The 12,277-nt window shown below is 44.2% G+C and overlaps 1 pseudogene; it reads left to right on the forward strand.

The window, feature by feature from the left end:
* LOC122432423 overlaps nt 1-8,256 on the forward strand; it is a 33,677-nt pseudogene extending 25,421 nt beyond the window's left edge.
* Nucleotides 8,257-12,277: the final 4,021 nt, after the last annotated feature.

The following is a 12,277-nucleotide window of genomic DNA, read 5'->3' on the forward strand; positions in this document are numbered from 1 at the left end:
GACTCATCAAATCAATTTTTATGCCACCTATTTAATGAATTAGCTGTGTAGTATTAGTCCACAAGATTATGAGCTTCAGTTCCTTTATCATAAATGGTTGAGTATATGATCCAGTAATTTCACTAATGGTCAAGACCGTAATTCAAAAAGATACATGCACCCCTATGTTCACTGCAGCACTATTTACAAAAGCCAAGACACAGAAACAACTCAAATGTCAGTCAACAGATAAATGGATAAAGATGATATGCTGTTAGGTTGGTGCAAATGTAATCACAGTTTCAGATCATGAATTTTAAATCTTTATAAGTAGGCTCAAACACATCATTATTAATCAAAATAGGAACCATAACAATCAACACATTTTGCCAATGAGAAATAAGTTGATGTATTTCTATAGCATAAAAATCCATGCTTTAGGATTACAACAACTCTTGGCAAGCATTTTCTGCCTTCTTCTGGTTGTGGAAGCGTTTGCCCTGCAAAGAATTGTCCAGATACTTGAAGTAGTAGTCACTGGTTGGTGAGAGGTCAGGTGAATATGGCAGATGAGGCAAAACTTTGTAGCCCAATTCGTTCAACGTCTGAAGCAATGGTTGTGTGATGTACAGTCGGGTGTTGTCTTGGAGAAGAATTGGGCCCTTTCTGCTGACCAATGCTGGCTGCAGGTGTTGCAGTTTTCAGTGCATCTCATCGATTTACTGAGCATAGTTCTCAGATGGAATGGTTTTGCTGGGATTCAGAAAGCTGTAGTGGATTAAACGGGCAGCAGACCACAAATGACCTTGACCTTTTCCGGGTGCAAGTTTGGCTTTGGGAAGTGCTTTCAAGCTTCTTCTCAGTACAACCACTGAACTGGTCATCGCCGGTTGTTGTATAAAATCCACTTTTTATCCTATGTCACCATCTGATCAAGAAAGGGTTCATTGTTGTTGCAGAGAATAAGAGATGATGACACTTCAAAACAACAATATTTTTCTGGAATTGAGCTGCAGGAGTTGCTTGTACATACAGATGGCTAACAAACACATGAAAAGATGCTCAACATCACTCATTATTAGAGAAATGCAAATCAAAACCACAATGAGGTACCATTACTCGCCAGTCAGGATGGCTGCTATCCAAAAGTCTACAAGCAATAAATGCTGGAGAGGCTGTGGAGAAAAGGGAACCCTCTTACACTGTTGGTGGGAATGCAAACTAGTACAGCCGCTATGGAAAACAGTGTGGAGATTTCTTAAAAAACTGGAAATAGAACTGCCATATGACCCAGCAATCCCACTTCTGGGCATACACACTGAGGAAACCAGATCTGAAAGAGACACGTGCACCCCAATGTTCATCGCAGCACTGTTTATAATAGCCAGGACATGGAAGCAACCTAGATGCCCATCAGCAGATGAATGGATAAAGAAGCTGTGGTACATATACACCATGGAATATTACTCAGCCGTCAAAAAGAATTCATTTGAATGAGTTCTAATGAGATGGATGAAACTGGAGCCCATTATACAGAGTGAAGTAAGCCAGAAAGATAAAGAACATTACAGCATACTAACACATATATATGGAATTTAGAAAGATGGTAACGATAACCCTATATGCAAAACAGAAAAAGAGACACAGAAATACAGAACAGACTTTTGAACTCTGTGGGAGAATGTGAGGGTGGGATATTTCAAAAGAACAGCATGTATACTATCTATGGTGAAACAGATCACCAGCCCAGGTGGGATGCATGAGACAAGTGCTCAGGCCTGGTGCACTGGGAAGACCCAGAGGAATCGGGTGGAGAGGGAGGTGGGAGGGGGGATCGGGATGGGGAATACGTGTAAATCTATGGCTGATTCATATCAATGTATGACAAAAAAATAAATAAATAAATTAATTAATTAAAAAAAAACAAAAAAACAATATTTTGATTTTTGGCCAGCTCACGAGGCACCCACTTATCAAGCTTTCACCTCTCAAATTTGCTTCAAGTGCTGAATGGCTTTAGAATGGTTGACACTAAATTCTTCAGCAACTTCTCATGTAGTTGTAAGAGGATCAGCTTCGATGATTGCTTTCAGTTCGTTGTTGTCAGGTTGTCACCTTCCAACGGGCAGCCACTTCACTTCTCATCTTCACGGCTCCCATCTCCTTTACAAAACTTCTTGAACCACATCAGCAATTGCTGGGCCAAACACATTGTTGTTGTGAGTTGTCTCCACTACTTTATGACCCATTTTGAACTCAAATAAGAAAATTGCTTGAATTTGCTTTTTATCTAACATTATTTCCATAGTCTAAAATACATATAAATAGCACGTAATAAGTCATTAGCAAAAAAAATGTGAGAAATGTGCATTAAAATGATGTATATATAACATAACCACATTTATTTAAGAATGTATTCTAATATCAAATAGCAAAGTTCAACAATGCAAAACCTCAATTATTTTCACACCAATCTAATACACACACACACACACACAATGGAATATTCTTCAGTCACAAAAAAGAATGAAATAATATCATTTGTAGTAACATGGATGGATCTAAAGATTATCATACAAAGTGAAGTAAATCAGGCAAAGAAGGACAAATATATGATATTTGTGGAATCTAAAATACAACACAAATGAACATAACCACAAAAGAGAGACTCACAGACAAAGAGGACAGACTTGTGGCTGAGGGAGAGGGAGAGGGATGGGCTTGGAGTTTAGGGTTCACAGATACAAACCAGCATTTACAGAATGGGTAAACAGCAAGGTCCTACTGTGTAATCAGGGATCTATACCCAGTCCTGTAATAAACCAAAATGGAAAAGAATATGAAAGATAGTATATATGTGTATAACTGAGTCACTTAGCTCTACAGCAGAAATTAACACAACATTGTAAATCAGTTATACTTCAATATTTTTAATTAAAAAAAATGGTTGAGCAAATCAAATAATTCTTTGCATTCACAACACGGCTAACTCTGTGGTGCAGGAGGCCTAGCTTTCAGCCTGTCTCAGCTTTCGGCATGCCTTCCTGACTGAGCTTAATCATCTTCCACTTGAACACTTAGAGGCCATTGTAAGGTTATTTACTGGCCCAATTTCAATACTGTTGTATCTCAAGGAATAGGGAGGCCAAAGGGAGAGAGAGAGATGTGGGAACAGCTGGTACATGGAACAATCAGAACACATACACCATTTGTCCATTAAGTTCACTGTCTTATACGAGTGTGGCTTGTAATACCCCCAAATAATTACAATGGAAACTTCAAAGATCGCTGATTATAGATCACTATAACAAATACAATAATAATGGAAAAATTTGAAAATATCACAAGAATAACCAAAATATGGCAGAGAGACATGAAATGAGCAAATACTGTTGGAAAAATGGTGCTGATGCAGAGTTGCCTCAAGCCTTCAATTTGTGAAAAATACAATACTGCAAAGCACAATAAAGCAAGGTATGTCTGCACATCTCCCTGGTGGCAGCAAAAGGGAAAACAAGCCTGTCTCTACATGTTCTTCAGCTCAGTTTAAATGATAGTCCTTTGAGAAACCTCACCCCACACTCTTAGCTCAAACCTCGGCTATAATTTGTACCATTTTGGTTTGTTCTCATTAGCCACTGGTCTCCATAATGGCAAGTGCTGCATCTTCCTTACCTTTGTTTCTCTGGCATCTAACACATACTTAATATATTGTGGTTACTCTAGAAATATGCTGGATAATTGATTCACCTTCTTACTGATGTAATTTATCATTGCTAGTCAAAAGCAGGCTGACTAGCTAAGTCACAGAACTTTCTGAGTCATCATCACTGAAAGGCACAGGCTCACGTTAAGCGGACTAAAGCTACCGCTGTGCTTGTCCTTTTGAAGTCCCTGGCTTATTTGAAAAACAAATGGAAGCGTTATAAACATTATTCCTAGAAAATGCACAGGATTACATGCATAAAAAGCAATTTTTTGTATGCAAGCATTTTTATTTCATTAGGAGAAGATATTTGCAGTAAAAAGCCCTATTGTATTCATCTCTGTATCTTATAATACCTTGCACAGAGTGGGTGGTCAAAAGATTAAAGCTATGAATAACACCTTGAACATTTAGATGAATACTAGGCAATCCATTCTAAATATTCCTTTTATTCCTCTATTTTCAGATTTGGTTTACTTGACAAATCTGGGCATCCATACATAAATATTGTCCTATTGAAACAAAATCTCTCCCAGGGACCACCCTGATGTTTGTCAAGGTCAAGACAGCAAATGAATTCACATCGTTCAGGTGCAAATTAATTCCACGTGGTTGATGAAAACCATCTATAAAGTTGTCTTTAAGCAGCGTCTCACTACTGGAGCTCAAAGGTTCTCCCTTTAGGCAGATATGGAAGAGACTCTTGCTTGACAGCTAAATGTCACCCTGGTGCTATACATGAGTGTGGTACAGGAAACAGAGCTCTCTGGAATCAGCTACTGTGAACATGGCCACTCTGCAGACTTGGAGGACAGCATCCTGAACAAAAAGCAATCATCCCAAGATCACTCTCAGCATTGTACCCTGGAGAAGGCTTCCGATCTCTAACATCTGACTCCACCTAACATTAGATCATTAACTGAATTTAACATCATGCTTTATGTGTGCATCTTTTATATTTCTTTAATGGCATATATTACACATGAATCCATGCTGGAGAAAAAAAATACAAAGGTAACTAATGCTCCTTGAATTTTATAGATAGGAAAGCACTTTCAGGAATTTTCTTAGTAAATCTTTGGTGAACTCATAATCCCTTGATTTGACCGGGGACGAGGGAGGTCACCGATTCCTTTGAGAAGGAAATGAAAGTGTCCTGGTTATCTTCCCTGGAAAATGTTTACTGAAAAACTCACGAAAAGCACATATTTTACCTACTGGTTTATGTCGCAAAATTTAAACCACAGTATATGCTGAAAAGTATCTTTAAGTCTCAATCTAGCCTCCTCCATCAGTCCCATCCATTTGGCTGGTGAAGGGAAACTGTTGAGCAGTTTATACCATCATTGCATAAGCCCCTACGGAGTGTATTCAGCTCCACTTTATAACAAGGTACCATCTCTCAGAGCAGCCTCAGCCTTCCACCTCCAGCCTGTTTTCTCCCTAGGACAGCAAAAGATGCAGGATTAAGGGAAAGCTACCCACATCCCTCTTTTTTCCTAAGATGACATCAAGTGAACTGGAGACGGTGTGTCACTATCTACCTGTCTCAGAGTGGAAGAGTCAGGCTCCTTGGGGACCATGTCTTGGGCCCTGGAGCGTCCCCTGTTGATGTGTGCTGATGGTTGAACCCATTCTCTGCCTCCCCACAAGCTCTTACTCCCTCAGAGCCCCAGCTGTGCTGCCATTGGACCCGGACCAGCCTTCTCAGCAGCTCTCTACCTCTTCATGCCCATAATCCCCGCTGGCAAGCTCTCAGCCACCCTCTCACCTACTCCTACAGACACATGTCCAGAGTCAAGCATGACTCGGGAAGTCTCAGCCCAGAGGCGTGCACCCGGCCGTGAGCAGCCCGGACAGTGGCGCTCCCCACCGTCTCTGGAGGTCAACAGGTGAGGCTCTGGCTCTGTCTTTACTTCTCCCTTCACTTACTCTAAAACGTTTGACTCTTTTTTCCCCACTTCTCATAGGCCAGAAAATGGTTAGATTTTTCTGTAGTACCCCTGTGTCTGTTCATGTTGCCTGACTTTTTTTCACTATTAATGCCAATATTTAACTATTCATAAAGAGAAATTCTGACAAAGTCAAATGATGGTTAGCATTAACTACCTGCTTACAGGAATAGGGATGGGTAAGGAGTGGGTGGGAGAAGGCAATGGCAGCCCACTCCAGTACTCTTGCCTCGGAAATCCCATGGACGGAGGAGCCTGGTAGGCTGCAGTCCATGGGGTCGCTAAGAGTCGGACATGACTGAGCGACTTCACTTTCACTTTTCACTCTCATGCATTGGAGAAGGAAATGGCAACCCCCTCCAGTGTTCTTGCCTGGAGAATCCCAGGGACAGGAGCCTGGTGGGCTGCCGTCTCTGGGGTTGCACAGAGTCGGACATGACTGACGTGACTTAGCAGCAGCAGCAGCAAGGAGTGGGTAGCATTTGCTAGATGTTTATGATCCACTGAGAAACACATATAAAGCACTTAAGATAGTGATAGGTTGTTGCAGAGCCATGAAAGACACCGGGATTCCTGGCCTCTGGAGGAAAGGAATTCAATCCAGGGCCAGTGAGGAGGCTTAATCCCTCAGAACTTTTGTGTGACAAAGTTTTATTGAAGTATAAAAGAGACAGAGAAATCTTCTGACACAGACATCAGAAGGGGGCAGAAAGAGTGCCACCCCGCTAGTTTTTAGCAAGCTGTTTTAGGTCTGTTGGAAAGCTATTGATCAAATAAGAGAGAGACCTCAAGGCTGACGGAGTTTCACCAGGCCCCTCTCCCACAATGTGCATTTTTGGGATAGGATGGCATGAGGTGTGTCATCCCCCAGCCATAAAACAATTGATATCAATACTGGTTTGTTGGGCTATAATCAGTCCAAGGTCTGAGAAAAGAAAAAAAAGTTAGTCTTAGGTGGAACCATTTTGAAGAAAGGCAAATTCCAAACCAAATACATAGTTTCATTGACATAGCTTAAGAAAAATATTTCCATAAGAAAAACACATTGGTTAGCTCCAGGTTTGAGAAAAGTTAAGTTGAGGAGAAACCAGGTGTCGTCATGGCAACACAGAATTTTAAGAGAACCCTCCTTTTAATTTTGTATAGAGAAGGAAAAAAACCTGACACTTGTAGCTTGCTTCCTTCTACCGCTTGAGGGAGAGACAAAAAAAATGTCTGATACTTGCAGCCTATTTCCTCCGTTTGGAGACCCCTGACCTTCCTGCCTGTTACTCTCTCAGTAGTATCTCATAATACCCAAAACTAACCTGTAAGTAAAGGGGGGGGGTGGCTTCCCAGTGGTGCTAGTGGTAAAGAATCCATCTACCAGTGCAGGAGATGCAAGAGACATAGGTTCGATCCCTGGGTCAGGAAGATCCCTTGGAAAAGGAAATGGTAACCCATTCCAGTATTCGTGCCGAGGAAGTCCCATGGACAGAGGAACCTGGCGGGATACAGTCCATGTGGTTGCAAAGAATCAGACATGACTGAGAGACTCAGCACAGACACATAACCTATGAGAGGTGATGTCATTCTTCTCACTCAGGAGATGGGAAAACTGAAGCACAACTAGGCTAAGTACCTCACCAAGGCCACTCAGCCACAAAGCAGACAGACAAGACTCAAGTGCAGGCTGTCTGAGCTCCAGAATCCACGGTGTGAATGGATACACATCATGGATCACCTCTAGCGTGACTGAAATGCAGCCTTGCTTTGAGGACAACTGAGTAAAATGCCATGCAACATCATTGAAAATTAAAACGTACCATCCTTGGTGGGATTACTTTTTTTCACCTAGTACTTCATTTGCTTAAAATCAAAATTTATGGGCTATATTGGTCACAATGTTGCAGACAGATTTAAATGCACTTAGCTTTTCCATATCCATTTTAACCTTGGTGCTACTTTACTTACAAGGGTTAAGCCATAGTTTACTGAGGCTGCTGATGAATATCCATCCCAAGACACCCCTTGTTATCCCCATTTTACAGGTGAAGAGATGGAGGCTCCACCGGGCTGAATCATGTGCCTAAGGTCACAGAGCGGGTAAGTGAACCCAAACTCAAGCTACATCTGTCAGACTCCAGAGCCCCAGCCCCCGTCATACAGCAGTGATGAGCTGTGTAGAAGCACCTACACAAACAACCAGAGTTTTGTTCGATAACAAGAGCAACTCTGCCCAGCAACCCATACCCAGGTGCAGTGCATACACAGCATCGCCTCCAGAGTCATCTGGACCACACCCCATTGTGGGAATCACAGAGACTGAAGCTCACAGGTGTATGCCTCTGGCCACCCTTCTTACAGGACCGGACACCTGGGCACACTGGGACAAGAGGGAGCCATGTAGTCTGGCCCACTGTCTCACCAGAAGTGCTGACCGCTACCTCCTGGGGCAAAGTAAGAGCGGCCACACTGGGGCTTCTTATGCTCACCAACCTCCAGGGGTCGACACTAGCATTCTCCAGCATCACTTTCAGTCTGGACGAGGAAGGTGGCCAGCCCTGTGTGATAAGCAGACAGACTGAAAAAGCCCCAGATAACGAGGACCACCTGACAAAACGGAATGAGTGCGCTTGATCTGAGTTCAAGAACAGGCACCAGAAACAGCCAAGTGCAAAAGGGTCCCAAGGTTGGTACGCAACTGGTGACTTGACCTGTCCCAGTCAGCGCTGGTTTCTCTGAAGTGGACTGGAGGGCCCCTGCGGGGTGCTCGCAAGACCAGGAATCCTGTCACCATTCTGTCTCTCTGCGTGGGAAGGGGGCCTTGGGTGAGGCTTCATGAACCTCCACCAAGGGGCTATCCTGGCATCAGCTCAGAACAGCAGTTGCCTGGTGATCTGGAGAGCACCCCAGGGATCCCTCATGCCTTTAGGCCTCACCCAGCAGGAAGTCTGAAAACTCCTCCTTTTGGGCTGAGAGGAGGAAAGAGAAGACCCTGCCACCCGCTAAAGGGCCGAGAAGTCAGGAACTAACAGAGCTAAGCTGCTCCCGACTGGAGGCCTCCCCTCTAACCTCCTGTGGGATATTCCAACTGTGGAGGGGCTATTTCAAATGCAGGCCATGACAAATTCAAGGGGAACCCCCAGTTATATCAGAGCCCATGCCCTTTGGATGCCTCCGGTTTGAATCTTTTGAGAAATCTATTAACCGTCTGGTGCTGGTTCCAAATTTCCTGAACCAGAAATCTTACCAGGCTCAAATCTTGTGGCCTCTGCGTGCCTACAAATCACTCCAACCACCCCACTGCTAGTTGGAAACAAATCCCTACACCTTAAAAGCAGAACATCTAAGATAAGGGAACCAAATGTCCTCCATACTCAAGGACAGCCCATTACATGCATCCCAGAACTGGAAGTTTTGGGGGGTATCACTCCTTGACCCCAAAACATGTAACCTTCCTTTGTAACACAGACTGGCCCTGAGAGATGAGAGAGTTGGCCCATCAGTTGGTCTCTAAGTTATGTTGCTTCTGATTGCCTTGCTCCGCATGCAGTAACCCCGAGTGATAGGTTAAAGTCAAGTGCATTTGGACTCCGGCTGGTAAACCTACTCCCCGGGCACAAGAGAAGGAACACCTGAGTCCGCTTGAAATGGAACAACTCAAGCAAGCATCCCCGACCCAGGTGGGAAGAAACCACGAGAGCCTCACAGAAAATGGGAACAGGTACTGCCCACACCCACACACCAGGTTGGACCTCCCCCCACCTGGAACAGGAGACCAGGTGACCCTAAAACTCTGAAAACTGGCAGCGCACCCCTGAGCGGGACAGAGCACACCTGGGGACCCCGAAGCTTCAGGGATTACTCCGTGGGGACATCACACTTGAGGGCAGAGGCCCCGAGCCCCAATTGCCAGAGATGCCACCTGGGGCAATGACCCCTGGACCACCTGTGCAAACCCCTCTCTGACCTGAAACTTCCCAAAACCCACCACCACGTGACAGGGGACACTCTGGGCATGGCGGTGACCCTGGGCAGCAGGGCACCCTTACCCGCAGGCCAAAGACCGAGGTACCTTCATTTTTAGAAAAAAATCTGACACGTGGCTGTCTGTTGCTAACACTGGGTCCACACATCCTAAGTCATCTGGAGACCTTCGTCTCTAAATCTTCAATGGGTGGGCACTCAGGGCCCCAGTGCTGAGGCCTGTTAACAAACACGTCTAATGACAGACAGGGGGGAGTTCCGCTGGTCTCCGGGTGGTTAGGATGCAACTACCCGCTCCCCAAAACCACCGGACGCTGTTTGGAAGATGGACCTTCGACCCTCAAGAATGAGGAGTTGGATGAAAAACACAGAAGGATTTTTCTACAGCAAAGCCCATTCACAATTCCAGAGAGACGCGGGTAATACAGTAAAGTCTAACCTTTCTACTCCTTGGTGCTGAGTCTAATTTCAGTTGTTGACAGGAGGCTGAGGGCAGAGGCCTTGCCCAGGGCCCTTCTGACGAGAGTTCTGGGTGTGAAATAGCTGCACAGACACCTCAGCTCCGGACACTCAATGCAAGATGACGGCCGCGCGGCCAAGTATACAAACCCCGCAAGGCCTCGCGAGAACTCCGCCCGCCGTGCCCCGCTGACGAGGTCCCGTGAAGTAGCCCCACCTGTGGCCTGCCTAGGAGAAGCTGCGCTCGAGAGCGAGACTCCCGCCTCTGCAGGCCCAGAGGGAAGAGCAAAGCTTCCCCTCTGCTTCTGGAAAAAAGAAAGTGGGTCTTGAGTTTCCTGGAATTCCCCCTTCTCCTTTTAACTGTGAGAGACTGAGGAACTTCAACGTCAGCCATGACCAGGGAGGTGACAAGTGAGAAACGCCTGCAGGCTGAGGGGCAGCACCAAGCAGGAAGGGGGGAAAGTCACCAGCCCTCTCCCCGAACCGCTGTGGCCCGCGCGCGGGAGGCAAGTGCTATCACACGGCGCCATTACACCTAAGGAGGGCGATGACAATCTCAGTGTCTGCCGAGAGAGGAGTGGATAAAGATGTGGTGTACGTGTGTGTGTGTGTGTGCTATCACACGGCGCCATTACACCTAAGGAGGGCGATGACAATCTCAGTGTCTGCCGAGAGAGGAGTGGATAAAGATGTGGTGTACGTGTGTGTGTGTGCTATCACACGGCGCCATTACACCTAAGGAGGGCGATGACAATCTCAGTGTCTGCCGAGAGAGGAGTGGATAAAGATGTGGTGTACGTGTGTGTGTGTGCTATCACACGGCGCCATTACACCTAAGGAGGGCGATGACAATCTCAGTCTCTGCCGAGAGAGGAGTGGATAAAGATGTGGTGTACGTGTGTGTGTGTGTGTGTGTGTGTGTGTGTGTGTGCTATCACACGGCGCCATTACACCTAAGGAGGGCGATGACAATCTCAGTGTCTGCCGAGAGAGGAGTGGATAAAGATGTGGTGTACGTGTGTGTGTGTGTGTGTGTATGTGTGTGTGTGTGTTTAGTCATTGAGTTGTGTCCGACTCTTTGCCACCCCGTGAACTGCAGCCAGCCAGGCTCCTCTGTCCAAGGAGTTTTCCAGGCAAAATATTGGAGTGTGTTGCCATTTCCTATGCCATTGTATATATATACAATGGAATACTAGTCAGCTGTAAAAAGAATGAAATAATTCCATTTGCCGCAACATGGATGGACCTAGAGATTATTATATTAAGTGAAGTCAGAAAGAGAAAGACAAATATTATGTGATATCATTTATATGTGGAATCTAAACATGATACAAATGAACTTATTTACAAAACAGAAACAGACTCACAGACATAGAAAACGAACTTATGGCTACCAAGGGAGGAAGCAGGGGATGGGGTCAGGGAGGGATAAATTAGGAGCCTGGGATTAATATATACACACTACTATATATAAAATAGATAATTAATAAGGACCTACTGTACAGCACAGAGAACTCAATATTCTGTAATAACCTATGGTGAAAAATAATCTGAAAAAGAATATATATATAAATATATGCCCATATATAAATATATGCACATATATATGTGTGTGTGTTGATGTATAACTGAATCACTTTGCTGTATACCTAAAACCAACATGACACTGTAAATTAACTATATTTCAATAAAAATTTTTAAGGATACTAAGTGCAACACATCAAAAGAAAAAAGAGTGATAACCTCTCGGGTATGAAAAGAGTGCATCCATGTCAAGACAAGTAGAAGTAAACCATAATCACACCAGGGTTGCCTGAATTGTATACCATTTTCATCTAGTCATGCAGAGTTGTTATAAACATAGTCACAGTGTGTACTACTGATCTCACAATAACATTGAATGGGCTACACAAACATTTATTATTAAAGATTTTTTCGTGACAGTCCAAGAAACTTTTGAGTTCAGATTCTTCTTTTCTTACGTTCTTAGTCTGAAGGTAACTGCTTTGAATAATCTCCCCAGATTCTCAACAATCCTATTAATAATATGAAACTTTTCTTATTTCCAGAATCCGTTTCTATCTTGGACCACATGTTTAAAAAAACTGCAAAAATTAGAATTTGTGTCTTTATTGAATATACCTTTAAAATGTGTATGTGCAGATGCACAAACTTGTACCCATAATTTCATCAACATAAAAATGTCTTTGGA

This window comes from Cervus canadensis, chromosome 31, assembly GCF_019320065.1.
Source record: "Cervus canadensis isolate Bull #8, Minnesota chromosome 31, ASM1932006v1, whole genome shotgun sequence".
NCBI lineage: Eukaryota > Metazoa > Chordata > Mammalia > Artiodactyla > Cervidae > Cervus > Cervus canadensis.